Consider the following 26,234-nt stretch of genomic DNA (forward strand, 5'->3'; position numbering starts at 1 on the left):
TGAGGAACCTCCATACTGTGGCCAGGACTTGCAATGCTATGTTAAATAGAAGTGGTGAGAGTGGGCATCCTTGTCTTGTTGCTGAATTTAGAAGAAAGGCTTTCAGCCTTTTACCACTGAATATGATGTTAGCTGTGGATTTGTCATAGATGGCCTTTATTATGTTGAGATATGTTCCCCCTATACCCACTCTGATGAGAGTTTTTATCTGTTCCCGTCTTGGAAGGTCGTATGTTTCTAAAAATTTGTCCAGTTTTTCTAGGTTGTCCATTTTGTTGGCATATAACTATTCATAGTATTCTCTTATGGGTTTTTTTGTCTCTCTGATATTGGTTGTCATTTTTTCTTTCATTTCTTATTTTGTTTATTTGGGTCCTCTCTCTTTTTTACATGATGAGCCTGGCTAAAGGGTTATCAATTTTGTTTATCTTTTCAAATTCCAGCTCTTGGTTTCATTGATCTATTTTGGAGGGGTGTCTCTATATTATTTATTTTCTCTCTGAACTTTATTATTTTATTTGTTCTGCTGACTTTGGGCTTTGTTTGTTTTTTCTAATTCCTTTAGATGGTAGGTTAGGTTGTTTCTTTGAGATTTTTCTTGTTTCTTGAAGTAGGCCTGTATTGCTGTAAAATTCCCTCTTAGAACTGCTTTTGATGTATCCCATGGACTTTGGAAAGCTTTGCTTCCATTTTCATATGTCTCAAGGTATTTTCTGATTTCCTCTTTCATTTGTTCATTGAATCATTGGTTTTTTATTAGCATGTTGTTTAGTCTCCTGTGTTTGTGATTTTCCCAGTTTTCTTCCTGTAACTGATTTATAGTTTCATACCTTTGTGGTCAGGAAGAAATGCTTGATACAATTTCTGTTCTCTTAAATTTGAGACTTGTTTTGTGGCCTATCATATGCTCTAAGCTGGAGAACGTTCCATGTGCCCTTGAAAAGAATGTTTATTCTGCTGTTTTTGGATGGGATGTCCTGTAAATATCTATTAAGTTCAAATGATCTAATATGTCATTTAAGACCACTGTTTCAATAGATTTTCTGTTTGGATGATCTGTCCATTGATGTAAGTGGATGTTAAAGTCCCCTATTCTTATTTGATTGTTGTCTGTTTTACCCTTTATGTCTGTTTATGTTTGCTTTAAATATTTAGGTGCTCATGTATTTGGTGCATATACGTTAATGAGTAATATCCTCTTCTTGTATTGATCTTTTTATCATTATGTAATGTATGTCTTTGTCTTTTGTACAGTATTTGTTTTAAAATCTATTTTATCTGATTAAATATTGTTACCCCAGCTTTCTTTTCATTTCCATTTGCCTGGATATCTTTTTCCATTCCTTCACTTTCAGTCTGCATGTCTTTAGATCCGAAGTGAGCCTTTTGCAGGCAGCCTATAGATAGGTCTTGTTTTTGTTTGTAATCCATTCAACCACCCTATGTCTTTTACTAGAGCATTTAGTTCGTTTACATTTAAAGTAATTATTGATAAGTATGCACTTATTGCCATTTTGTTGATTGTTTTCTGGTTGTTTTTCTAGTTTTTGTATGTTCCTTTATTCCTCTCTTGTTCTCTTCCCTTGTGTTTTGATAATTTTCTCTAGTGTTATATTTGGATTTCTTTGACTTTATTTTTGTGTGTATCTATTATAGGTTTTTGATTTGTAGTTAACATGAGGTTCATGTATAACAATCAATATATAAAGCAGACTATTTTAAGTTGATAGTCTCTTGAACACATTCTAAAGCACTACATTACCACTCCCTCTTCCATGTTTTATTTTTTACGTCATAATTAACATCTTTTTATTTTGTGTATTCCTTAACTACTTATTATAGTTATAGTTGCTTTTACTACTTTTTCTGTGTGTGTGCGTGGTATGCAGGCCTCTCACTGTTGTGGCCTCTCCTGTTGCGGAGCACAGGCTCCAGACACACAGGCTCAGCGGCCATGGCTCACGGACCTAGCCGCTCCACGGCATGTTGGGATCCTCCCAGACCGGGGCACGAACCCGTGTCCCTTGCAGTGGCAGGTGGACTCTCAACCACTGTGCCACCAGGGAAGCCCTGCTTTTACTACTTTTATCCTTTAACTTCATATTAGTTTTATGAGTGGTTGATCCAATACTTTTCGTATATGTTTGCCATTACTGGTGAGATATTTTTCTTTCATATATTTTCTTATATCTAATTATGGCCTGTTCTTTTCCACTTAAAGAAGTCTCTTTAACATTTCTTATAATGCTTTAGTGGTGATAAATTCCTTTAGTTTCTGCTTTTCTGGGAAACTCTTTATCTCTCCTTCAATTCTGAATGATAACCTTGCCAGATAGAGTATTTTTGTTTTTAAGTTTTTTTCTTTCAGCACTTTGGATATATCATGCCACTCCCTTCTGACCTGCAAAATTTATGCTGGAAAATCCATTGATAATCTTATGGAGGTTCCCTTATGTAACTACTTGTTTATTCTCTTGCTGCTTTTAAAATTCAATCTTTATCTTTAACTTCTGATACTTTAATCATAATGTGTCTTGATGTAGATCTCTTTGGTTTTATCTTATTTGGGACTCTGTGATTCCTGGGCCTGGATGTCTGTTTCCTTCTGCAGATTAGAGAAGTTTTCAGCCATTATTTCTTCAAATAAGTTTTCTGCACCTTTCTTCTCTTCTGGGACCCCTACAATGTGATCGGAAATGATGCTTGATACAATTTCAATTTTCTTAAATTTTCTGAGGCTTGATTTGTGACCCAAGATTTTATCTGTCTTGGAGAATGTTCCATGTGCACTTGAGAAGAAAGTGTATTCTGCTGCTTTCAGGTTTACTATCCTATAAGTATCAGTTAAGTCTATATGGTCTATTGTGTCATGTAAAACTTATGTTTCCTTATTTATTTTCTGTCTGGATGATCTGTCCATTGGTGAAAGTGGGTGTTAAATCCCCCCACTATTATTGTGTTACTGTTGATCTCCCCTTTTATGGCTGTTAGTATTTGTGTTATGTATTGAGGTGCTCCTATGTTGGGTACGTAAAGATTTATAATTGTTATATCTTCTTCTTGGATTGATCCCTTGATCATTATGTAGTGTCCTTCCTTATCTCTTGTAACAGTCTTTATTTTAAAGTCTACTTTATCTGATATGAGTATTGCTACTCCAGCTTTCTTTTGATTTCCATTTGCATGGAATATCTTTTTCCATCCCCTCACTTTCAGTCTGTATGTGTCCCTAGGTCTGAAGTGGGTCTCTCATAGACAGCATATATATGGGTCTTGTGTTTGTGTCCATTCAGCCAGTATGTGTCTTTTGGTTGGAGCATTTAATCCATTTACATTCAAGGTAATTATTGATATGTATATTCCTATTACCATTTTGTTAATTGTTTGGGGTTTGTTTTTGTGGGTCTTTTTTGTCTCTTGTGTTTCCTGGAGAAGTTCCTTTAGCATTGGTTGTAGAGCTGGTGTGGTGATGCTGAATTCTCTTAGCTTTTGCTTGTCTGTGAAGCTTTGATTTCTCTGTTGAATCTGAATGAGATTCTTACCGGGTAGAGTAATCTTGGTTGTAGGTTTTTCCCTTTCATCACTTTAAATATATCCTGCCACTCCCTTCTGGCATGCAGAGTTTCTGCTGAAAAATCAGCTGATAATCTTATGAGGATTCCCTTGTATGTTATTTGTTGCTTTTCCCTTGCTGATTTAACTTACTTGGTTTGAATTTAATTTTTGTTAGTTTGATTAGTAGTGTCTTGGTATGTTTCTCCTAGGGTTTATCCTGTATGGAAGCACTCTCTGTGCTTCCTGGACTTGGGTGGCTATTTCCTTTCCCATGTTAGGGAAGTTTTTGACTATGAACTCTTCAAATATTTTCTCATACCCTTTCTCTTTCTCTTCTTCTTCTGGGACCTCTGTAATTCAAATGTTGGTGTGCTTAATGTCCCAGAGGCCTCTGAGACTGTCCTCAATTCTTTTCATTCTTTTCTCTTTATTCTGTTCCTTGGCAGTTATTTCCACCATTCTGTCTTCCAGCTCACTTATTTGTTCTTCTGCCTCAGTTATTCTGCTGTCGATTCCTTTAGTGTATTTTTCATTTCGGTTTTTGTGTCGTTCATTACTGTTTGTTTGTTCTTTAGGTCTTCTAGGTCTTTGTTAAACATTTCTTCTATTTTCTCAATCCATGTCCCCAGTTTGTGTCCATTCAGCCAGTATGTGTCTTTTGGTTGGAGCATTTAATCCATTTACATTCAAGGTAATTATTGATATGTATATTCCTATTACCATTTTGTTAATTGTTTGGGGTTTGTTTTTGTGGGTCTTTTTTGTCTCTTGTGTTTCCTGGAGAAGTTCCTTTAGCATTGGTTGTAGAGCTGGTGTGGTGATGCTGAATTCTCTTAGCTTTTGCTTGTCTGTGAAGCTTTGATTTCTCTGTTGAATCTGAATGAGATTCTTACCGGGTAGAGTAATCTTGGTTGTAGGTTTTTCCCTTTCATCACTTTAAATATATCCTGCCACTCCCTTCTGGCATGCAGAGTTTCTGCTGAAAAATCAGCTGATAATCTTATGAGGATTCCCTTGTATGTTATTTGTTGCTTTTCCCTTGCTGATTTAACTTACTTGGTTTGAATTTAATTTTTGTTAGTTTGATTAGTAGTGTCTTGGTATGTTTCTCCTAGGGTTTATCCTGTATGGAAGCACTCTCTGTGCTTCCTGGACTTGGGTGGCTATTTCCTTTCCCATGTTAGGGAAGTTTTTGACTATGAACTCTTCAAATATTTTCTCATACCCTTTCTCTTTCTCTTCTTCTTCTGGGACCTCTGTAATTCAAATGTTGGTGTGCTTAATGTCCCAGAGGCCTCTGAGACTGTCCTCAATTCTTTTCATTCTTTTCTCTTTATTCTGTTCCTTGGCAGTTATTTCCACCATTCTGTCTTCCAGCTCACTTATTTGTTCTTCTGCCTCAGTTATTCTGCTGTCGATTCCTTTAGTGTATTTTTCATTTCGGTTTTTGTGTCGTTCATTACTGTTTGTTTGTTCTTTAGGTCTTCTAGGTCTTTGTTAAACATTTCTTCTATTTTCTCAATCCATGTCCCCATTGTATTTCTGAGATTTTGGATCATCAGAGTATCATTACTCTGAGTTCTTTTTCAGCTAGGTTGCCTATTTCCTCTTCATTTATTTGGTCTTGTAGGTTTTTATCTTGCTCCTTCATCTGTAACATATTTTTTTGTCATCTCATTTTTTTGATGGGTTGGGCTGTGTTCCTGTCTTACTGATTGTTTGGCCTGAGGCTTCCAGCACTGGAGTTTGCAGGCTGTTGGGTTGAGCTGGGTCTTGGTGCTGAGATAAGCACCTCCAGGAGAGCTCACTCTGATTAATATTGCCTGGGGTCTGAAGTTCTCTGTTAGTCCAGCGGTTTGGACTCAGCACTCCCTCCACAAGGTCTCAGTCCCACCCCCTTACCAGTGAACCAAGATCCTAGTCACTCAGGGGTTCTTCCCGTCCTCTTAGGTGTCCAAGGCACCCCACCAGCACCTGGTAGGTGCCCTAGTTGTGAGGAGATGCGAACTCTGAGTCCTCCTACTCTGCCATCTTGACTCTGCCCCTCATGAAGTTTAGAATTTGAGTTGACATTGACAACCAGAAATCAAAACATAATCTTGGCCTCTCTGTTGGAGTTGGGGTTCTACTCTGGGTAGTAGATTCTGGTTAGTAACTGGAGTCCCAGAGAAAGTCAGTTCTCAGTCACTTAATGCATAATTAGAATGACTATACTTGGTAGGTGGGGTAACTGCTGCCACATGGTGTCCCAGTCCTATGAGGTAGGAGCCAAAGAGTGGGGACGGCCCAATAACCTCTAACACTTCTCTCCACAAAGACAGTAAAAAAAAAAAAAAAAAAAAAAAAAAAGCTTCATAGGTGCATGGTAGAGAATTTGGCAAGTGTATTGTTTTCCATCCTCTAGTACTCAGGATAAACTCTCACTTTGCTTCATTTTGCAGCAGAAACTACAATGTGAATATTAGTACACCTGATGCTGTTTCAGAGGTCCCTTAAACTATCCTCATTTAAATATTTTTCAAATGAAATTTTATTTTTCTGTTCTAATTGGGTGATTTCCATTACCCTATCTTCCAGATTACTGATTCATTCTTCTGTATCATCTAATCTGCTATCGATTTTCTCTAGTGTATTTTTCATTTCAGTTATTGTATTCTTCAGCTCTGATTGGTTCTTTTTTATATTTTCTAACTCTTTGTTGAAGTTCTTACTATGTCCCTCCATTCTTCTCCAAGTTCAGTGAGCATCTTTGTGAACATTACTTTGAATTCTTTATCAGGCAGCTTATTAGTTTTATATCATTAAAGTGTGTTTCTGAGGTTTGTCTTGTTCTTTCACTTGGAACGTATTTCTTCATCTCCTCATTTTTCTTGGCTCTCTGTGTTTGTTTCTATGTATTAGGCAAAACTGCTACCTCTCTTGGTCTTTAAAGAATGCCACTGTGTAGGTGACGATCCTTCTTATTCAGCCCTGCCTAGCTCTTGGTGGTCTCTAGAATCTTTGTGGTTGTCTATACTGCCTGATTTATTTTTGATATGCTCCTGTTGTTGAGGGTGTGCCAAGGCCCATCAGTGTTCCAAGGAGAGGAATCTCATTTAGCAACTAGTTTCAGGCTGATTGGATGCAAGACCCTTAGGCAAGAGCTTTTAAAGCATGTAGGTATATACAGTCCTATAGGGCTGCAACTTTAATCCCTACTGGCCTCAATATCAGGAGACCCAGAGTTGTCCTCTTGGTGACAGTTGTAAAAATTGGGACTCCTTTCCAGGGAGTCTTGTCAATCTGTAGCAAGGCCAAGGAGGTGTACTAAAATGGTGTCTCCTTGCTTATGTTCCCCAGTAACACCTCCTTAGCCTCTAGATGTGGGGGAAACCTGAAGCCTGTCCCACAGAGTGCAGATCCAGGTTAAGGAATAGGCCATTTTCACAGGAAGACTGGGATTTTGTTTCAGTGCCTGGAGGTGGTGACCTGCCAAGAACTGTCTTTCCAACTGTTATCGTCCTGTGGAGCTCAGGAACACCAGCTCCCTTGGCCATAATGTCCAGGTGATAAACAGGTGTCCCTTGTATGGATTGTACAGGCCTGCTGGCTATAGCTAGGCATCTGGAGAGCATAGGGAACAGAGCTTTCTCACTTGCTTCAGGAAAGCCATTGAACAGTGATTTGACTGTGTGTGTCCATGAGCTTCAGCAATGCACCATGAGAGTGCCTTGCCTGTATACTTGTGTGGGCTTTAGCTGGGGGTGGGAGAATGCCGTGATTGCTCACATTCAAGGATTGCTTGCCCCCATGTCCAGGCTCGCCTGCCTCTGCTAGTAGTTCAGGTGAAGAGTGCAACAATGGCATCTGCCAGGGCCTTTGTCTCCAGGGAGCATTTCTGTCACCTCCCCTCCAGCTGATGCTCTTAGATTCTCAAATGACTCTTCTTTGCCTATAGTCTTGGCATTTTTCAAATATCCGTTATTTTACTGGGTCTTGGGGCAACTGAGACCACACATGAGCCCCTTAAGAAGTTTCCTGTAGCACTTTGGGACCCTTGAACATCAGCCCCATTGGTTTTCTAAGCCAGATGTTTTGGGAGCTCCTCTCTTCAGGTGTAGATCCCAGGGGCCAAGTGGCCTGACATGGTGCACCAACCCCTCACTCCTCTGGGGGAAGCACCTGTCTGTCGAGATCCTGCCCTATTGTGTGTTGCCATACTAGGTGAGATTTTTGGCAAGAGTGTTTCTCTCCCTCTCTGACCCATCTTTATATGGTCCTTTGTATTTCTTGGTATAGAGCATGTGTTCAGCTAGTTCTTAGGTTCTTTTCAGAGGGACTTGATCTGTAAGTAGTTGTATATTTGTTGTATCTGTGGGAAGAGGTAGGTTCAGCCTCTTCCTCTGCCATCTTCTTAAATCACCCCCCAAATTTCAATTTATATTTGAGTACATTTGGCCCAAATTCAAATAATCTATTATATGTTATTTTTTAAAACATATACTATCAAATCATATTTTATCTTACATAAGTGATTTAAAGAATATGCATCACTTGTTTAAGTTAAACAATCTATGTCTATCACTAGCAGTTATTAAAGTGAGCTTTATGATATAATAGTTAATGGTCTACTGATAAAAATAAAATATACTTATTTAGAGTCACATCACCATGTACCATACAAAAGTAACAATGTGATTTTTTAATTCTTTAGATTATTTTATTAGTATATGTTACTAATAGAGGAACTTTCAAATCAAAGAAGTTTTGGAAACATCGTCATAGATTAACTATGGAGAAGAAAAGAATTAAAATGTTTCATGAGGTAATAATAGCCCCAAATGACAATGAAAATGTTGTTTATCAATACTTATCCCTTCAAGGAGCATTTGCTGATCTTCTTTTCTGTTAGAGGATGACAAAATACCGGAACATCGATGAATAAAATGTGACCATCCACTCAATATCTATGAGACATCTATTAGATTCTCTGTCAGTTACATTGTTATGTTCTGGAATTATAATATTGAACAAGATAGGCAAGAGTCACTCCTTCATCAGGGTTATAGTTCAGCAAAAGATACTGACAGGAAACAAATAAATCAACAACAACAAAAATAACATTGTGAAGAGATCTATGAAGGAAGCTGAATCACAGTAATGTAAATATAATAGTTAGATTTTCAGCATTAGGAGTCACCTTAGATATCTCATGGAAGACTTAACTATACTTACAAATAACTTGTCAATATTACTGATTTTGGCAACATAAATATAAAGCTACAGATAACTGAGGTTGTGAGATGGAAGCAGGATGGGAGGTGAAAAGAAATGAGGGCTAGGGACTTCCCTAGTGGTGCAGTGGTTAAGAATCCACCTGTCAATGCAGGGCACACAGTTCAAGCCGTGGTCCGGGAAGATCCCACGTGCCACAGAGCAACTAAGCCCGTGTGCCACAACTACTGAGCCTGTGCTCTAGAACCCATGAGCCACAACTACTGAGCCCATGTGCCACAGCTACTGAAGCCTGCATGCCTAGATCCTGTGCTCCACAACAAGAGAAGCCACTGCAATAGAAGCCCATGCACCGCAGCAGAGTAGCCCCTGCTCAACATAGAAAGCCCGTGCACAGCAGTGAAGACCCAGCACAGCCAAAAATAAATAAATTAATAAATTAATTAATTTTTAAAAAAGAGATGAGGGTTAATATCCTGATCCTACAAAACTGTAGTTATTTAAAAAATATTATCTGTAGCTTCCCTTTTCAGTACAGTTACCATATGGCTGTTCAATTTTACATTATTTAACATTAAATACAATTTAAAATTCTGTTTTTCCTTGGTTGCAGTAGCCATATTTGAAGTGCTCAGCATTCACCCATGAGTAGTGGCTACCATGGTGAACAGAATAGATATGAACATTTCTATTATCACAGAAAGTTCTATTGGATAATTCTGGTCTGTAGTGAGCAGATAAAGAAGTAATGATTTAAGAATGTTGTTTGAAGTAGCAGAGGCAGTCAAAGGTAGAACTGAGACTTGTGATGTAACTAGAATGAAAGAAGATGGGACAGGAAGGTGGTTTCATCTTCATCAATCGAGTCAAGAATGTCAATAGTAAAGTGACAATTCCTAGTCAATAATTTTATATTCTGACAAAGCACTATACTTAGCATCATTGAGATAACCAACATAAGCACCGAAAATAGAAATCATTCCTGTACTGAGAGAGGGGAAAAGTGGGCCTGGAGAATATTGGCTTTAATTGTACATCTGTTGGTACTGTTTCATTTTTAATCATTTGCATATATCACTTTACTTTTAAAGCTGTTTTATTAAGAAATCATTCTAGTTTCTTTTGAGGAAATAAATTGACAGATAAGAATTTAAGTAGGCAGACTACTTATGGGGATTTTGTAATAGTTCAGGGGATAGATAATGGCTTTTCTTTGCAATTAGTAGACAAGTGATGAAAGTCTAAAAAGAGAAGGTGGGAAGACAGCAGTGAAAGGGAAAAAGGAAACAGGACAGAATATTTATGGAGTGAAGATCCTTGATATAGCCAAAAGTTGTTACATACATTAAATTCATAGTATTGTCATACTTGTATACAGTGTTTTTGACCCTTACTCTAGCAATGATTCAAGGACAACACATCTAGTTCAGTTCAGGGCCCAAAACTCACCCAGGGCACACACACTGACCTAACTAATAAGAGTAGGACATCAGATACACAGCTGGAGGGTGTGAAGCCCTACTAAAGAATTCTTAGGGCTTCCCTGATGGCGCAGTGGTTGAGAGTCCGCCTGCCGATGCAGGGGACACGGGTTCGTGATCCAGTCCGGGAAGATCCCACATGCCGCGGAGCGGCTGGGCCCGTGAGCCATGGCCGTTGAGCCTGCGCGTCCGGAGCCTGTGCTCTGCAACGGGAGAGGCCACAACAGTGAGAGGCCCGCATACTGCAAAGAGAAAAAAAAAAAGAATTCTTAGAATATGGAACAGAGTTAAGCCATTCCATCTATAGGCTGAAGGAATAAACAGTGATCTTCCCATACAGTGTTCTAGATCCTTCAAAGACAGGCAACTAAGGAAAAACAGTAGATGTTATGTTATCGTGTTTATCATGTTAATGTTCCCACTGGCAGGCTCCAGAGATAATAGGATTTCCTGGAGTGCACCTGTGAATAGACCTCAATGTCCTAGAGAAAATATTAAACACACAAGTTATCAGATAAATTTTATTGCCAGTTGCAAACTTACTGCTCTACATATTCTCAACTTGTTTTTGTTTTCCTTTTGTCTTTTTTAAAAAAAGTTTCTCCCAAACCATATTCAGACAAGTTAGACAGTTTGCAGCCTTTAACAAAGACAACTGAATTTTTAAAAATAAATTAAATGCTATAATTTTCCCATAAAAACCAAATGTTATGAACCTCTGGTAAAATTTTCTGCTTTGAATTTAAAGCATAATATTTCCCTTCCCCTCCAAACACACAGCAATAATATATGCAAAATAGTAAACCAAAACAACATAGACAGACTCAGAAACAAGAAAGGCATCTCTGGGGACCAGGAACAGAACTGAAATGCAAAGCCATGAGCAAGACTGAAGCCCCACACATGCTAGCCTTTGAGTACAGAAACAAGCAGTGATAGTAGGAACTCAGCTTCTGTAGGCTTCAGAGGACTAAAATTGTTCCATGTGGGACAAGGGAGCACTGAAGCTAAGCTGCTGAAACCACCCTGCCCTCATAAAAGAAGGTGGAAAAAATATTAGACCGACTTGAGTCTACAGCTTTTAGCAAGCTGTAGACCATCACTGCTGGAAGATATGGCCAGAGTCCAACAATACTGAGACTGAAACAGGTGTCCACTGCTTAGTGACTGGATCTGAGGTATCCTCACAGTCCACACCATGGAGATACACTCACAGTGGCTCCAGTGCCCTTATGGCAAGCCCATGGGATGAGCAGAGGCAACTGTAGACTCTCTAAATAGGGGTAGTCATGTCCTCAGTAATAACTTATTCTCTGTATCTACTCTGGAGTTTAGCCAAATTTCCTTTCAAATTTAAACTAACAGCAAAATTCTAAAATATTAAGAAACCCAGTGTTAAAAAAAACCCAACAAACAAAATTAACCATCAAAACCATATTAATTCACTTTGGTTGAAATTAATTTTATGTAACAATTTGACAGAGACTTTAAAATAAGGATATAGAGTGCTCTGCATTTTAGGTGAAAGAAGTATTTCCTTTTAAAATGAGCAAAAGTTTGAGTTAAAAAGAAACAGGCTTCCCTGGTGGCGCAGTGGTTGAGAGTCCGCCTGCCGATGCACGGGTTCGTGCCCCGGTCTGAGTGAGAAGATCCCACACGCCGCGGAGCGGCTGGGCCCGGGAGCCATGGCCGCTGAGCCTGCGCATCCAGAGCCTGTGTTCCGCAACGGGAGAGGCCACAACAGTGAGAGGCCCACGTACCGCAAAAAAAATAATAAATTAAAAAAGAAACAAATTAAACAGGGTGAGTGTAAGAAGAACTAATTAGAAATCTTGGGATGAAAAAGTACAGCCATTGATTTAAAAGCACTCAAATAACTGGTTACACTCCAGACTGTATACATAGAATAAGTTAGTACTGAGGACACCCCTAAGAATGGAGATGAGGGGAAAAAAAGATGAAGAATATGAATGAGCAGAAAAGAAGCAAAGACAGAGGCAAGGAAAAGCTAGATGAAGAAGCTCAAGCATACATCTAATAGATCTTCCAAAAGAAAATAATAAAGTAAATGGAAGTGAAGTAATATTTGAAGAGGTAAAAGCTGAAGTTCTTTTCAGAATTAAAGAGAAATATGAATCTTTAGATTGAAGGTATACTCTAAGTACCAAGATGTATAAAATAGATCCACATTGAGGTACATTACTGTGAAACTGCAGAATAACAAGGGTAGAGAGAGGGACCCTTAAAAGTTACTAGAGAAGAAAAGTCAGATTACTTATAAAGGGATAACCTTTGCATGTAAAACAGATTTCTTTATTGACAATGATAGAAGCCAAAGTACAATAGGATAATAGCTTCAAAATGCCGAAGGAAAATAACCGTCAATCTAGAATTGTATCAATATATAGAAATGAACTATCATTTAAGAACAGAGGCAAAATAATGGCATCAAAATAAAGACATTTTCATTTGTATGAAGCCAAGAGTTTATCATCCGTAGCCCTCACTAAAAGTACTATTAAAGGATAAACTTAAACAAGAATAAAAGTGACACTAGAGAAACCACATGATACAAAACACAATAGGATAGAAATTGATAAATTATGTGGGTAATGGTAACAATAGACTGGTTTAAAAAGAAACATGGTTTCAAGGTAAAAGGCATAGTAAAATTTTGGCTACTAGACACTTTGTTAAGACCTGTGACAAAATTCTTCTCTACCAGACAATAGCTGTTCTAGAAATATTAGGAGCATGGTCCCACAGAAGCCTGATGTGCCCAAGCTCTCTGTAATTTAGTCTAGATAGAGAGAAGCAAGTCTCAAAAGGAACTGTGGTTATGGCTTTTAGCACATGAGACTGACTAGAGTAAAACACATAGAGAACCGTAAGATTTTATGAGAGAGTTGCTCTGGCAAAAATGTCATCAGCCTTGAGTAAAAAAGACTGAGACTAATTGAGATGTGAAAAAATACCCATGGACCCCAACATTCTACAGGTAGGAAGCAAGCTGATAAAGCCACTCAGTTGCCAAGAATGAAATATTCTCCAATGCCCTCTGCAGAAGTGATCAAAGAAGATAGTGGAAAAAGACACAGGAGACAGCACAGCCAAGCACCATATGGGAAAAAAAAAATGGACTAGGGAGCCATTCCCAGGATTTTAAACTGGAACCTAATCAAGATACATTTCCTAGCCTTAAGGAAAAGGAAACTGACAACATTTGCCCATAGGATTCAAATGGCTGTGGACCATTGACTGCTATGTGTCTCCACTTCTTTTCTTTCTTTGAATGGGAGAGTTTGTTGCAGTTATCCTGTCTCTGATTCATCACTGTATTTGGGGTGTGTGGGAGGCAGATAACTTGTCCTTTTAGTTCTAGAGTTACAACCAGATGTGATATAGGTAATAAGATCCTGGATTTAGAGCCTGATGCCTTGATTGGATGAATCTTTTGGGGTGTAACAGTGAAGGGCTGAGTGAAGTTTGTGTGTGGGAGAAATGTAATAATTGTAACCAAGAGGGTAGCCTGTGGTGGGTTTCATTATTATTCCCAGTTTTTCACTCTACCCCTGAGTCTAAACCCACTGTCATAGGACTTTGCAGTTCTTCCTGCTAGAGGCAGAGTATATCCCCCATCCCACTGTTTCCGACCTTGGCCATGTGTCTTGCTTTGACCGTTTGGATATTAGCAGATGTCAAGTGATCAGGGACTAGAAATGTTCTAGTGAGGTTGGGCTTGCTCTTTTTCACTTTTGTCATTGTCCTGGAGAGCCTACTGGTCCCAGAATAATGTAACATGTGTGTGAGGCAAGCTTGACCTAAACTCACAGTCTGGAACCAAACCCAGCTAAGCCTAGCCAAGATTAGCCAAATTATAATGAACCCAACAATGTATGATATGTAAATAATTGCTTTTTGCTGTAATCCACTGATTTGTGGATTTTTAAAAAGAAGTATTACTGTGGCACTACTTGACTAAAATATTCTCTTGCTGCACAGAAAAATAAATTTGAGATAGTTTAAAGATCTAAATATAAAATGAAAAAAATTTAAATATCTAAGCAAAAATAAAGGAAAAAATTCTAAGAATGTCTTGAAGAATAAACCAAAAGCCCCAAAATTATTAATTTTCCTACATTTAATTTTAAAAATCTGTTTAACAAAACACATCAAATATTAAGATAAATTACAAGGCACAGACTGGGAGAAGATATTTGAAATGCTTATTGCTTGTGCTCATCAAAATATTATTGTCCAGAATATGTATAGGAATGGGGCAGTAAGGAAAAGTTACAAAAAAAATAGAAAAATGGACAAATAATATGAATATTCACAGAAGAATAAATCCAATAGTCACGTGGAAAGATGTTAAATCTCACTGGTAGTCAAGGAAATATAAAATAAAATGACAATGAGGCATCATTTCATATTTATTAGATTGGCAAAATTAAGCAAAAAGTAGACAATACTAAATCTTGGTGAAAATGTGGAATGATGGACTCATATAATTATGGTGGGACTGTAAATGGACACAACTGCTTTGGAGAATATTTGGTATTGTCTAGTGAGAACTGAATTCGACATAATTCCCTGTCCTGGTGTTGAACAACACTGGTACCAAACATACTTTTCTGTCCCTGTATTAGACAAGTCTGACAGGCATGGTTTTCTGTATCTTTGTTAAGAAATAGCTACTTGCTCCAGGAAATATTTTCTCCTGGAAGTTAAGACCATGAAGCTGCAAAAATAACTTATGTATCAAGACTAATACCTTGCTCATCAAGGCTTACTTCAAGAGACTTGCCTCATGGTACCTACCAATTCAAAGCTGCTATGTCACAAACTCTGCCCAATCCAAATTAGTCCCCTGCAATGCAAGACATACGTTAAAATCACCTAGCCCAGGTCCTAAACCCATGCAAATACCATCTTCTAATTTCTCCATTTGGCGGCATGATTAAGACTCTGCCATGATAGTGGTTCTTCCAGAATACAGTAGGCCTAAGAAACTTAGCTTTCCTTGATCAACGGTGTTTTTTTCTTTTGGTGGTGGGGGGTGTATTTCACGGGAGCTGATACTAGTAAAGTTAAAGATTCTTATGGTATATCACTCAGGATTTCCATCTTCACATAAAAAACCTAAAGCAGTATAATTCAAATCATGCGTTTAGACTGATTAGTGAAATGAAAAATCAGTTTGGGGAATCACAACCCACATTTGCTTTTTTCAGAATAGGATAGATCAGACAGGTATGGACAAAAATGGAATGGAATGGAATAAAATAAAATAGAATGAAGGGTAAATAGTAAAAAATAGTAAAATAATAAAAGGTTGGTCTGTGAAACTGGTTTCAGTATCATCTAAGTGTATGTTTGTACATGGGTACATGTATGTATTATGCACTGCCTTAAATTAACCCTTTCATATGTATACAAGAAAACCTGTATTTGTTTATTGCACAAAAAAACTAGGAACAACCTCAATGATCATCAAAATATAGATAATAAATATTTATTTAGTAAATATTATACAGAAGTTAAAATGAATGAACTAGAGTTATATACATCAACACAAATAAACCTGAAAAACCTGTTGAGTGCAAAGCACTTTATACAATACATACATAATTATAAATAAGAAAACTATGCTAAATATTGCTTGAGAATACAGTAATCCAGACAATATGATGCCAAAGTCTAAAAATTGGGAAAATCAACATAAAATTCAGGGCAGTGGTATTCTCTACAAAGAGTGGGAGTGAGAGATTGAGGAAGCAGAGCATTGAGAGAGGGTATAGTGAGAGGGAGTGAGAAAGGGAAGAAGGGAAAGATATCAAGGGGGGATAAACAGGGGGTCTTGAGTGTCTTCGTATTTTGATATCTTAAAAAAAATCTGAGACAAATATGGCAAAATGTTAAAACCTGATAAAGCTTGGTATGGGTAACAGCAACAAAAATAGTAGCTCACTTAGAGTTTGCCATGGTCCAGGCACTGCTATTTCCTGTAATTTTCTGTATGGCTGGAATCTTTCATTAAAAAGCATGTATTTAAAAAATCAGTTGTTAATACAGGAACTATAGTTAATCTTTAATGAGAGACCATATGATATAGGGAATGCACTGAAGTGTTTACAGTGGCCTATGCACACATCTCTAAGGATTGTTCTTTTTCTCACCAGAGTTCCATGAAAATGTTAACTGTCATTCTGTAAAGAATCAGACTGGTTATCTCTAGAGTACAGAGATAGCTGTACTCTCTTCAGAGGGAACACAGGAAGTTGCATGAGAGCCATAGTTGTCCAGCCTGTGCCATTCAGCCCTCCCTTTCTTCCCTCCTCTCCTCCAAATAACTGAAAGGAACACCCAGAAATGGTGACAGAGATGGGCTTAAAGTTCCCACGCCTTCTTTGAGAAAAGGGCTGGATCTAAAGAAAACAGACATTAGTAATACCACACCGGGTCGGCTGTGGAGGGGGGCGGGGGCGGGGGAAGAAAAGTGCTTCAGAGTGAAGCTTCATTTGCACAGACCTTTTTGTGGTCTTTATGTCTGGAATGTCTTCACCAATCTGTAGCTTAGATCTCAACTGGTTTCATTAAGAGCTGGAAGCAGTCAACATCAAAATCCTTCATAATCTTCTGATGAGTTAGAACTCGACACCCAGCTCTCTGAGTGGGACATGTAGCCTCTCTTTGAGTGGTTTTGTGCTGGCACTAGAGGTAGCTTGGCTCCACTAAGCATGAGCCTCCAGTTGGACCATTGTTTCACAGAACTGGCTGGTTGTTTGATGAAACTGGCTGAACTAACCTTTTGCTTTGATATCGTGGAAATAGAGTACAGTTCTCTTCCCAGCCAAGAAGTTGGCTAAAAGCCCAGCTTTAGATACAAAATTGGAGACGTGGATCCAACTCTTTAAGACTCTAAGTAACATCTTGTGCCTCTTGGTCTTTCTTTTAAATGAGTAAGGATTTTATTTTTTAAGAAAGGATGAAAATAATAAATTTTTTTTTTTTTTTTTTGAGGTACGCGGGCCTCTCACTGCTGTGGCCTCTCCCGTTGTGGAGCACAGGCTCCGGACGCATAGGCTCAGTAGCCATGGCTCACAGGCCTAGCCGCTCCGCGGCATGTGGGATCTTCCTGGACCGGGGCATGAACCCATGTCCCCTGCATCGGCAGGCAGACTCTCAACCACTGTGCCACCAGGGAAGCCCAATAAATGGGTTTTTAAAAATGGTTTTAAAGCCCATACTTGAAGGTATAATGTAGGGCTCAATTCACCATAAATCTGAAGTATTTACTAATAATAAAAATAGTAATGCTAATAGTAATACGAATAGCCTTTGTGAACTGGTTTCTATGTGCCAAGTATTCTTTCATTTTCCAAACACAAACTGATCCTTATAACAACCCTATGAAATAGGTAACTATTTCTCCCATTTTGTAACTGCGGAACTGAGTTCTGGAGAAATTAAATAATTTGCTCCAGATAGCAAAATCAGTGGTGGAGCATGTGGGGCTTAGAGATGATGTAATTCAACCTCCTCCTTTTACATAGGAGGGAACTGGAGGTCTAAGCAGGGTGTCAACATGAGGAAATCCACTTGAGTCCATTGAAATTACATTCTTATCCATAAAGAGAAGGGGATACATGCCTAGGCCTCCAGCCCAGCTAAGTCGACACTGGGTTCACACTTTTGCCTCTAGATGAGAAAACTTAGGACCAGAGAGGCCAAGTAACTTGCTCACAATCTGGCATTTAGTAAATAGCAGAGCTGAGGTATAAGAGTTCATCTAAGTCTTTCTCTAGACTCTTAGCCTGATTTTCTTCTCTGTGAATTTGGATTTCACCATCAATTTTTTTCTCTGATTTTAATTTGCTTTATTCTCCATGTTTTTAAGTTTTCACTAGAAATAGGTTTACACTCATATCCAGCCTCTTTTATTTATTTATTTATTTATTTATTTATTTATTTATTTATTTATTTCTGGTACGCGGGCCTCTCACTGTTGTGGCCGCTCCCGTTGCGGAGCACAGGCTCCGGACGCGCAGGCTCAGCGGCCATGGCTCACGGGCCCAGCCGCTCCACGGCATGTGGGATCTTCCCGGACTGGGGCACGAACCCGTGTCCCCTGCATCAGCAGGCGGACTCTCAACCACTGTGCCACCAGGGAAGCCCCAGCCTCCTTAATTCTCTGCTGAGGATAAACATTTGGAAGTGGAATGTTTTCTTGTTGTTCTGGTTTTTTTGTGGTACGCTGGCTTCTCACTGTTGTGGCCTCTCCCTTTGCGGAGCACAGGCTCCGGATGTGCAGGCTCAGCGGCCATGGCTCACGGGCCCAGCCGCTCTGCGGCATGTGGGATCTTCCCGGACCGGGGCACGATCCCGTGTCCCCTGCGTCGGCAGGCGAACTCTCAACCACTGCGCCACCAGGGAAGCCCGGAAGTGGAATGTTTTTGTCAAAAAAAGTATATAATACTTTAATACAAATTGATAAACTTCATAATGTTTATAACAACTGCTATCCTATTCAAGTGTATTAGTGAATTCAGTTCCTCATGGCAAATATATATACAATGTTATTTACCGATATAATAGATCAAAATAGCACCTTATTTTACTTTGCCTGTCTATAATTATGAGTAAGGTTAAATTCATTTTGTATACTTCTTAGCTTCCTGATTTACTCAATAAATTTCCCTTTTTAAACAAAGTTTTGCTGATTTCCTATTGGCATGTTTGTGTTTGTAAGATTTTTTTTAACATAGGAGTTACTATCTCTTTGATAAAATGATGAATATTAGTCCAGGCTTCTCATTGGTGAGATGGAACCTATATGGATTGGCTAAAACTTTTGAGAAAGCCTCCAAGCATTGCCTGAAGAGAGCCTAAGAATCTAGGGAGGCCCACAGACCCCTCTGCAGGTGTCCAAGACCTGCCCCTAAATAGCCCTGGTTGTAGCCACTGGACTGGGATTTTTGATTACCTGATGCTGACTCTGAGTAACTTGATGTATCTGCTTCAAAGGAAATTTTTATGCATAAGAGTCAGAGTTCCTTTTTGTTTTAGGGCAGGCAAGCCTCCCGAAGAGTTTTATGACCATTTCTCCTTATTAGTTAAAAAATATCTAAATGACAAATATACCTGGAAGACTTTGATCTGAGACTCCCTTTTTTACTAAGAGGATAATCCTCACTCATCCCACATTTTTGACAGCTGCTAGGAAGAACATAAAGTTGTGCATGACCAGATTGTCCACAAGAAAGACCTATGTCAAACTCACCATTGAACATTTTCAAAATGTTTCTGAACCAAAATGTTCTTGGACTCTTCTCCTAGACTGAGGCTATCTATAAGGAATGAGATTGAGCTTACCTGCAATTGGAAGAGGAAAAACCACTTCTCCTTGTCCTCCTTTTCTTATAGGAAGAAGAAATTAATTAAGGAATTCAAGGTCACTTGCCTCTCCAACCTTTTCTCTCTCACCCTCTCATCTGTGTCACCTCAAAAAACACTCATAAGGGCTTCCCTGGTGGCACAGTGGTTGAGAGTCCGCCTGCCGATGCAGGAGACGCGGGTTCGTGCCCCGGTCCGGGAGGATCCCACATGCCGCAGAGCGGCTGGGCCCGTGAGCCATGGCCGCTGAGCCTGCGCATCCAGAGCCTGTGCTCCACAACGGGAGAGGCCACAGCAGTGAGAGGCCTGCGTACCACAAAAAAAAACAAACAAAAAAAAAAACACTCATAAATAGATAATTGGGAAAGGATGTCTGTGTTGAGAATTGTAACTAACAAGTAATTACCAATCCCTCTCACTCAGCACTGCACTTTATTGAAGCTGCTTTCATTCTCTTCATTGATTGATTCCACACATTGACTTGAATTTATTTTCAATCACCCCCCTCCCCGTCCCCCCATAGTTTCTTTATGTTATGTTAGATTCAGAGAATATCCATGACGGTGATGCCTGCTTCCTTCTCCAAGTTATTGACCTGCCAGAGCATCACCTCCTGAGAATTAGTGACCTACTAATCCTATTCTGGGTTTATTTTAGAAAACCAAGCATAGCATATCTGGATCCTCATCGTCCAGGAAGTGCCCCAGACTTCAAATGAAACTTCTAAAAGTGTTTTCACAGAGTCGTTATTGTAATGGAACAGAATGAAAAGAATAAAACTTCCTTTTCCCCTCGGTTCATGAAAGTCAAAACCAGAAACAAGTTAAATGGCCTGTGACTCACTATGAGTTCAGATTGCCTGCTTCTGTTTCTGCTCACAATCTTTGCCTGGGAGAGAGAGGCCGCCACATTTACTATGTGGTCAACCGGAGATGCACACATACTGGGAAGGGTGTCTAAAAATTGATCTTCTCTTGGTTGTCTGAGGCTTTGGGGTTTCATACGATCCTTCTATCACTATGAGGACCTGAGGAGAGAGATTAGCCTGGTTCTCTTTCTTCTCACCATCAGGGTCTCAGGGGAACATAAATCAACCCACCCATGAGGACCAAGACACAGGCTGCCTGGTTCAGCTCTGACAGTCACACCCTGGCTGGTCTCACCTGTGAATGAAGTAAATATCTACGTCATGTGACTGTGGGAGTATTGAGCCCACCCCTCCCCTAATACCATCCTTGACTAATAAGTGATTCCTGAAACTCAACCCTCAGAGCTTTCCTTTTGCTGCTTAAGGTTACGATTACTATGCAAATAACTCTTGGACAGAAAAAAAGATGGGGAGTGGAAGGAACTAACATGTGAAGGCCTACTTTGTGCCAGGACCTGTTTGGAGCCCATTAGAATCTATATTTGCCACTTATTTCATTCTTACCTCTCAGTTAGGTAGGTCCTGTCTTTTTTCTAGAGTGGAGGTAATTTAGTCTTAAGGACCCTCAATGAGTAAATGGTGCATCAAGGATTTGAACCCAAACCTCTCTGATTCTGGAGTCCTTGGTATTTAGGAGAAATACACATAAAGCTGCTGTCAATCATTCATAGTTTTATACTGATTTGGGGAGAAATTAGCAGTGCTTATGACTTGGAGAGTGTGAGAAATAGTTTGATATTTGCTAAGAGAACGATCGAGAGTAACTGAAAACACCTCTTCGCTCCCTTGCAGTGTTGCTGTGGAGCCTGGGTGGTGCTTTCTTCCTTCCAGGGCTCACATCTCCTGTACTACCTGCTGCCTCATCCAAGTAAGGCTGTGCTGGGGGGTGGGGGTGGGGAAACTCATTATGTGAAAAGAGAAACGTCAAGCTAGAGCCTCTCTTTCCCAGTCTGCCCCAAGTGATGTCAGTGATACATAGGAGTTTAGTAAATGAGGCAAGAATCTGTGATAGAATAAATAGCCTACAGCCTGCCACTGTGTAACTGGGATTTGACAGCTTAACCAACCAACCATTTGTAGATTAGGAGACCAGAGAGGTGTCAGGAGAGACTTGGAAAGTGCCTCAGACATTTACATTTGTGTCACTCTTTAGGTATGTTTTGAAGTTTGAAATAACAGATGTGGTTAGTACCTTTGATGGGGAGAACACTGGACTTGGAAGGAGAGACCAGTGTGACAGTGTCATCCCTGCCACTCATCAGCACTGCAGGGTAGAGGCTGAGGCTGTGATCTCAGGCAAAGTCCCAGCCTCCTCTAGGCCCCACGGGGTGCTCAGAGGGTGCCACACCTCAGAGTTTGTCTTGATTAGAGATAAGGAAGCTAGACTTTCATAGTCCCCAAACAGTCAGTCCTAGGCTAAGGGCTTTCAAGGAGCTGTTAAAAAAGAGAACAGATCCAAATCTGGGCTCTATCACTTACTAGAGTTGTTTCCATGGGGAGATTTTACCTAGTCTCTTAGTCTCCCCATCTCTGATCATGGTAGGATAATTAGGCTCAAAGGAGAAAATAAAAAGCAAATGTTTGTCCACTTCCTGGGCAGACTTATATGTACTCAGAATTGGTATTCTCTGACTTGGTTTCCCTGCTCTGAAGTATCAGTCATAAAAATTGAAATTGACAGCTGAATAATACCATACAGGAAAGGAAGGAAAATTTTATTATTCCTTCCAGTTTTGATATCCTATGAAGTCACAGCCTTGCCTACAATTCCTAATGTCTAAACAGTGCTATTGAGAGAGGCTGAGAGACATTTATACGGGACTGGAAGTGAAAGCAAATTGATCCCCTTAGGCTAAATCTAGCAGAGCTCTGACAAAGGCCTTTATAATCCCTGACAAGCCTGGGGCGTCTATTTTCTATGAATAAAAGTAATGGTACATGATTTTTCCCTAAACCCCTATCAAATAGTCAGGTCTTGGAATTCATCACGAACCACAGAAGGGAGAAGCTCAACATAGTGAGCAAAGTATACAGTGACCTCTTCTCCTCATTTGGTCCCTTATTTATTTTAAGGGGAATAACTGCTTTTGGAAGCAAATTTGATGGAAGTTCATTTAAGGACGACAATAGCAGGGATGAGGCCAGTGCTGAGGCCAGTGCTGAATAGCCAGGATTTAGGATAGGGCTGACTGTATATCCATGCTGTGAACCCGGCAACTAAGGAAATAAGATCAGGAAATAGAAACGGCCCTCGGTTAGAAGGATACCTAATAGCCACTGGGTCTGCATCAAAAGGTCCTACAAAGTGTCTGCAAAAACAGAAGCGCAAATGAGAACTTTTAATACTGGAATAAAAGTTACCAAATGTGGGAGAAACTCAAGTCTGAGGAAATAATTGTTTCATTGCTCATGATGGGCACAGCTTTGGGAATTTGATGCTACAGATGACCGCTTAGAACAGACCAGTTACAATGGCAAAGAGGAAGCGAGGAGGGCAGTTTAAGTAGCTCTCATCTCTCCCGAGAGCAGAGGTGGGAGACCCAACATGGTTGTGCAAAGAGGGTGGCTGTCCTAAAGGCTTGTTATATAACTGAGCTTCACCTTCAATCCATAGGGTATGAGGTTCAAGGACATTGCCCATTTAACAGGGCTCAGTATGACAGAGGAAACTGGGTATTTTCATAGACATTCTTTTATCCCACTAGCACCTGAAGTAGGTGCTAGTAGATTGGGGGGAATATTGCTTATCTAGGAGCATTGAGTTCACCAGTGTGATTGAAACAAAGGTGGGAAAATAACTGTTTAAAAATGTAGAGATAGTGATTTGGAAAATATTCCAAATGATGCCAGACTAAGGATCTGTGCTTTATCTTAATGGGGAGCCTCTAAGGACTTTGGGGATGGGAATTGGAATGAAGAAAGGAAATTAATCTGACTCTGGTACATAAAATCATTTAGAAGGGAGGGGAGGCTGACGTTAAGAAGACTGACTAGGAAAAAATTTTGGTCACTGAGGCTGAGGGTGTCTTGTTGGGTGGAAGGAAAAATGGAGACACATAGCATGCTGAATGGAGCAGGGGAGGGATTAGCCTGGGTGCTCGTGTCTAGCTGAGAAGCTACAGAAATAGCGGATGAGACTAGCTTCCCACCTCTATGGAGGTACCTGCAGTAAAGATCATGGATTCCACAACCACCTGAGGGAAGCAGACAACTGGCCAAGGTGAACAAGTCTCCTCAGTAACAGGACAGAATTTCATGTTGTGATTACTAGACACAGCCTGGAGAGGCCACTGGCTCTGCTAACCCTGGCTGCCCTCAAGGAGATAAACACTCCTGGCCAGGACCAGCCCATCCTCATGATTCTTGGGGAAGCTGAAGATGTAAAAAATCCCCCCATTTCCCCATAGTACCGTAACCCCTACCCCTAGAAAGATCCAGTTTCCTATGTGCCACCTCCTTTGCTTCCATACTTATGGGGGAGAAAATTCCCCTTTACATTTAACCACTTCTAGAATCCCCGCTCTCTGAGAGATGGCAACAGCACAGCTGTCACCAGGGCTCAGAGAATTCATACCACTGAAATCAGGCAAATGAGTTAATATTTATTCCAGACTTATGATCAATGACAATGTATAAAGAATTTTTAATTCATAAGTAATGTGTGGAAAAGGGTAAAGCTGTTTGAAGTAACTGTTTGTATTTTTTCACAACTTTCTCATATTTAAAAGTAAAATAGGAATCTGTAGCCAAAGTATCCATTAATAGAAATAAAAACAGTAGTGAGAAGATAAAGAAAGTGCTTAGCATAATTCCTGGTTCATGGTAAAAGACGTGGTACCCTGTTAATCATGATGTAGAGTGATCGCATGAAATCCAAGAGAAAAGGTCTAACCCCTGTTAGGTATACAGGATTGGCACTCCGCAGAGAATTGGGGGTTGGAATGATGATTTAAAAGTCATTTGCACAGAGGGGATAGTAGAAATTGTGAATGAAGCTTTCCATGCTTATCTGGAACTTATACGTGTGTTAAGAAAGTAGAGGCCTCAAACTTAATTCTTGGGATGTGGAAGAAGTGGAGCAAGTGGATACAGAGGCTCAGAGCTGTTAGAAAGGAGGAAGATCCAGGACAATATGGGGTCTTAGAAATTTAAGGAGAAAAGGAAGGCAAAGACTCATTGAGAAACATAAGAGGCTAGAGAGGCCTCAGGAGAGCAGTTTAAGAGGACTGCATTCAACTAATCCTGTCTTTTAATGGTGGGCATTGGGAGCTATGGCTTCATGTGCTTAGAGCTAGTGAATCCAGAGCTCCCAGCCCACAATATTTCTGCCATTGTTTAATCTTGTGTTTCCTGGGCCCTAGATCCGAAACCATAAAATGTGTCGTATTTATTTAGTATTAGACCATGTTCTGAGAATGCTTTTTCTGGAGCTGTTTTGAGACCACAGAATTGAAAAAGTTCTTGAGATGAAATGCTAGCCCTGTACCCAGGTTGGCCTGTCATCCTTTCCATTTAAAGCCACTGGTAATATGGTTGCAAGATGTATTTTGCCCATTTTTTAAAAGCCATTTTCTACTTTCTACTTTCCAACCACCAAAATATGTTGGGAGTTTCATAATTGTTTGTCTCTTTGGAACTTTAGAAAATATTGTTTTTATAATAGAAATAGCATTTCTTTAATTTTTTTCTTTTTTTAGTCGCCAAAGGCTGCCATACCAAACCACAGACTTGGCTCGTTATATTTCCAATTCTAGCTTGTGCTAGAATTTCTGGCAAATGAGTGTCATAGGACTGCCCAAAATATTTCTGAGGAGGTTTATCTCAGAGGCTAGTCAGATGAAAGACTAGAAAATTTAAATGGACTTACATGAATTCATGCAGGTTAAGCATTTAGAATAGGGTCTTGCACATGATAAGCATATATAAATACTGGTTATTATTATTATTAGGATATTCTAAGATGATGTATTATCAGAGGCCGGAATGGACCAAGAAAGATCATCTGTTCTTATGATAGGATAAGTGTTCCCTAAGGGTCCAAAACAAATGATTATTAGAGTTTAGAAGACTTCCAAGGAGCTGTTAAAAGACGACCGTACTATGGGTGATAGTTAAGAGGTTGACCAGTTGTCAGTTGTGTACGCTTAACTACTAAATGTATCATGGAGTGGGAAGTGAAGGAGTTTGCGGTTATCCAAAGTTGTAGAATCCACATACTTTGAAAGTAGTCCAACCATAATAGAAGTGTAAAGGTGCTTGGAATTAGCATAGGAAGAAAATATTGAGATGCTGAAAAGAGCATGATGTTCAGGCATTTAGAAATTGTCAAACATGTGGAGAAAGATAAGTGAGCCCCTATTCAGGGTTCTATCTATTTCCCTTCACTTACTTGCTTTCAAGGTCTCTAAGTTCTCTTGCAGTAGGGCAATGTGATTGGAACACTTATGAATAAATGATCTAGTTTCGGGCTTCCCTCGTGGCGCAGTGGTTGAGAGTCCGCCTGCCGATGCAGGAGACACGTGTTTGTGCCCCGGTCCGGGAAGATCACACATGCCACAGAGCAGCTGGGCCCGTGAGCCATGGCCGCTGAGCCTGCGCGTCCGGAGCCTGTGCTCCGCAATGGGAGAGGCCACAACAGTGAGAGGCTCGCGTACCGCAAA

The sequence above is a fragment of the Lipotes vexillifer genome, unplaced genomic scaffold, assembly GCF_000442215.2.
Source record: "Lipotes vexillifer unplaced genomic scaffold, Lipotes_vexillifer_v1.1 scaffold408, whole genome shotgun sequence".
Lineage (NCBI taxonomy): Eukaryota > Metazoa > Chordata > Mammalia > Artiodactyla > Lipotidae > Lipotes > Lipotes vexillifer.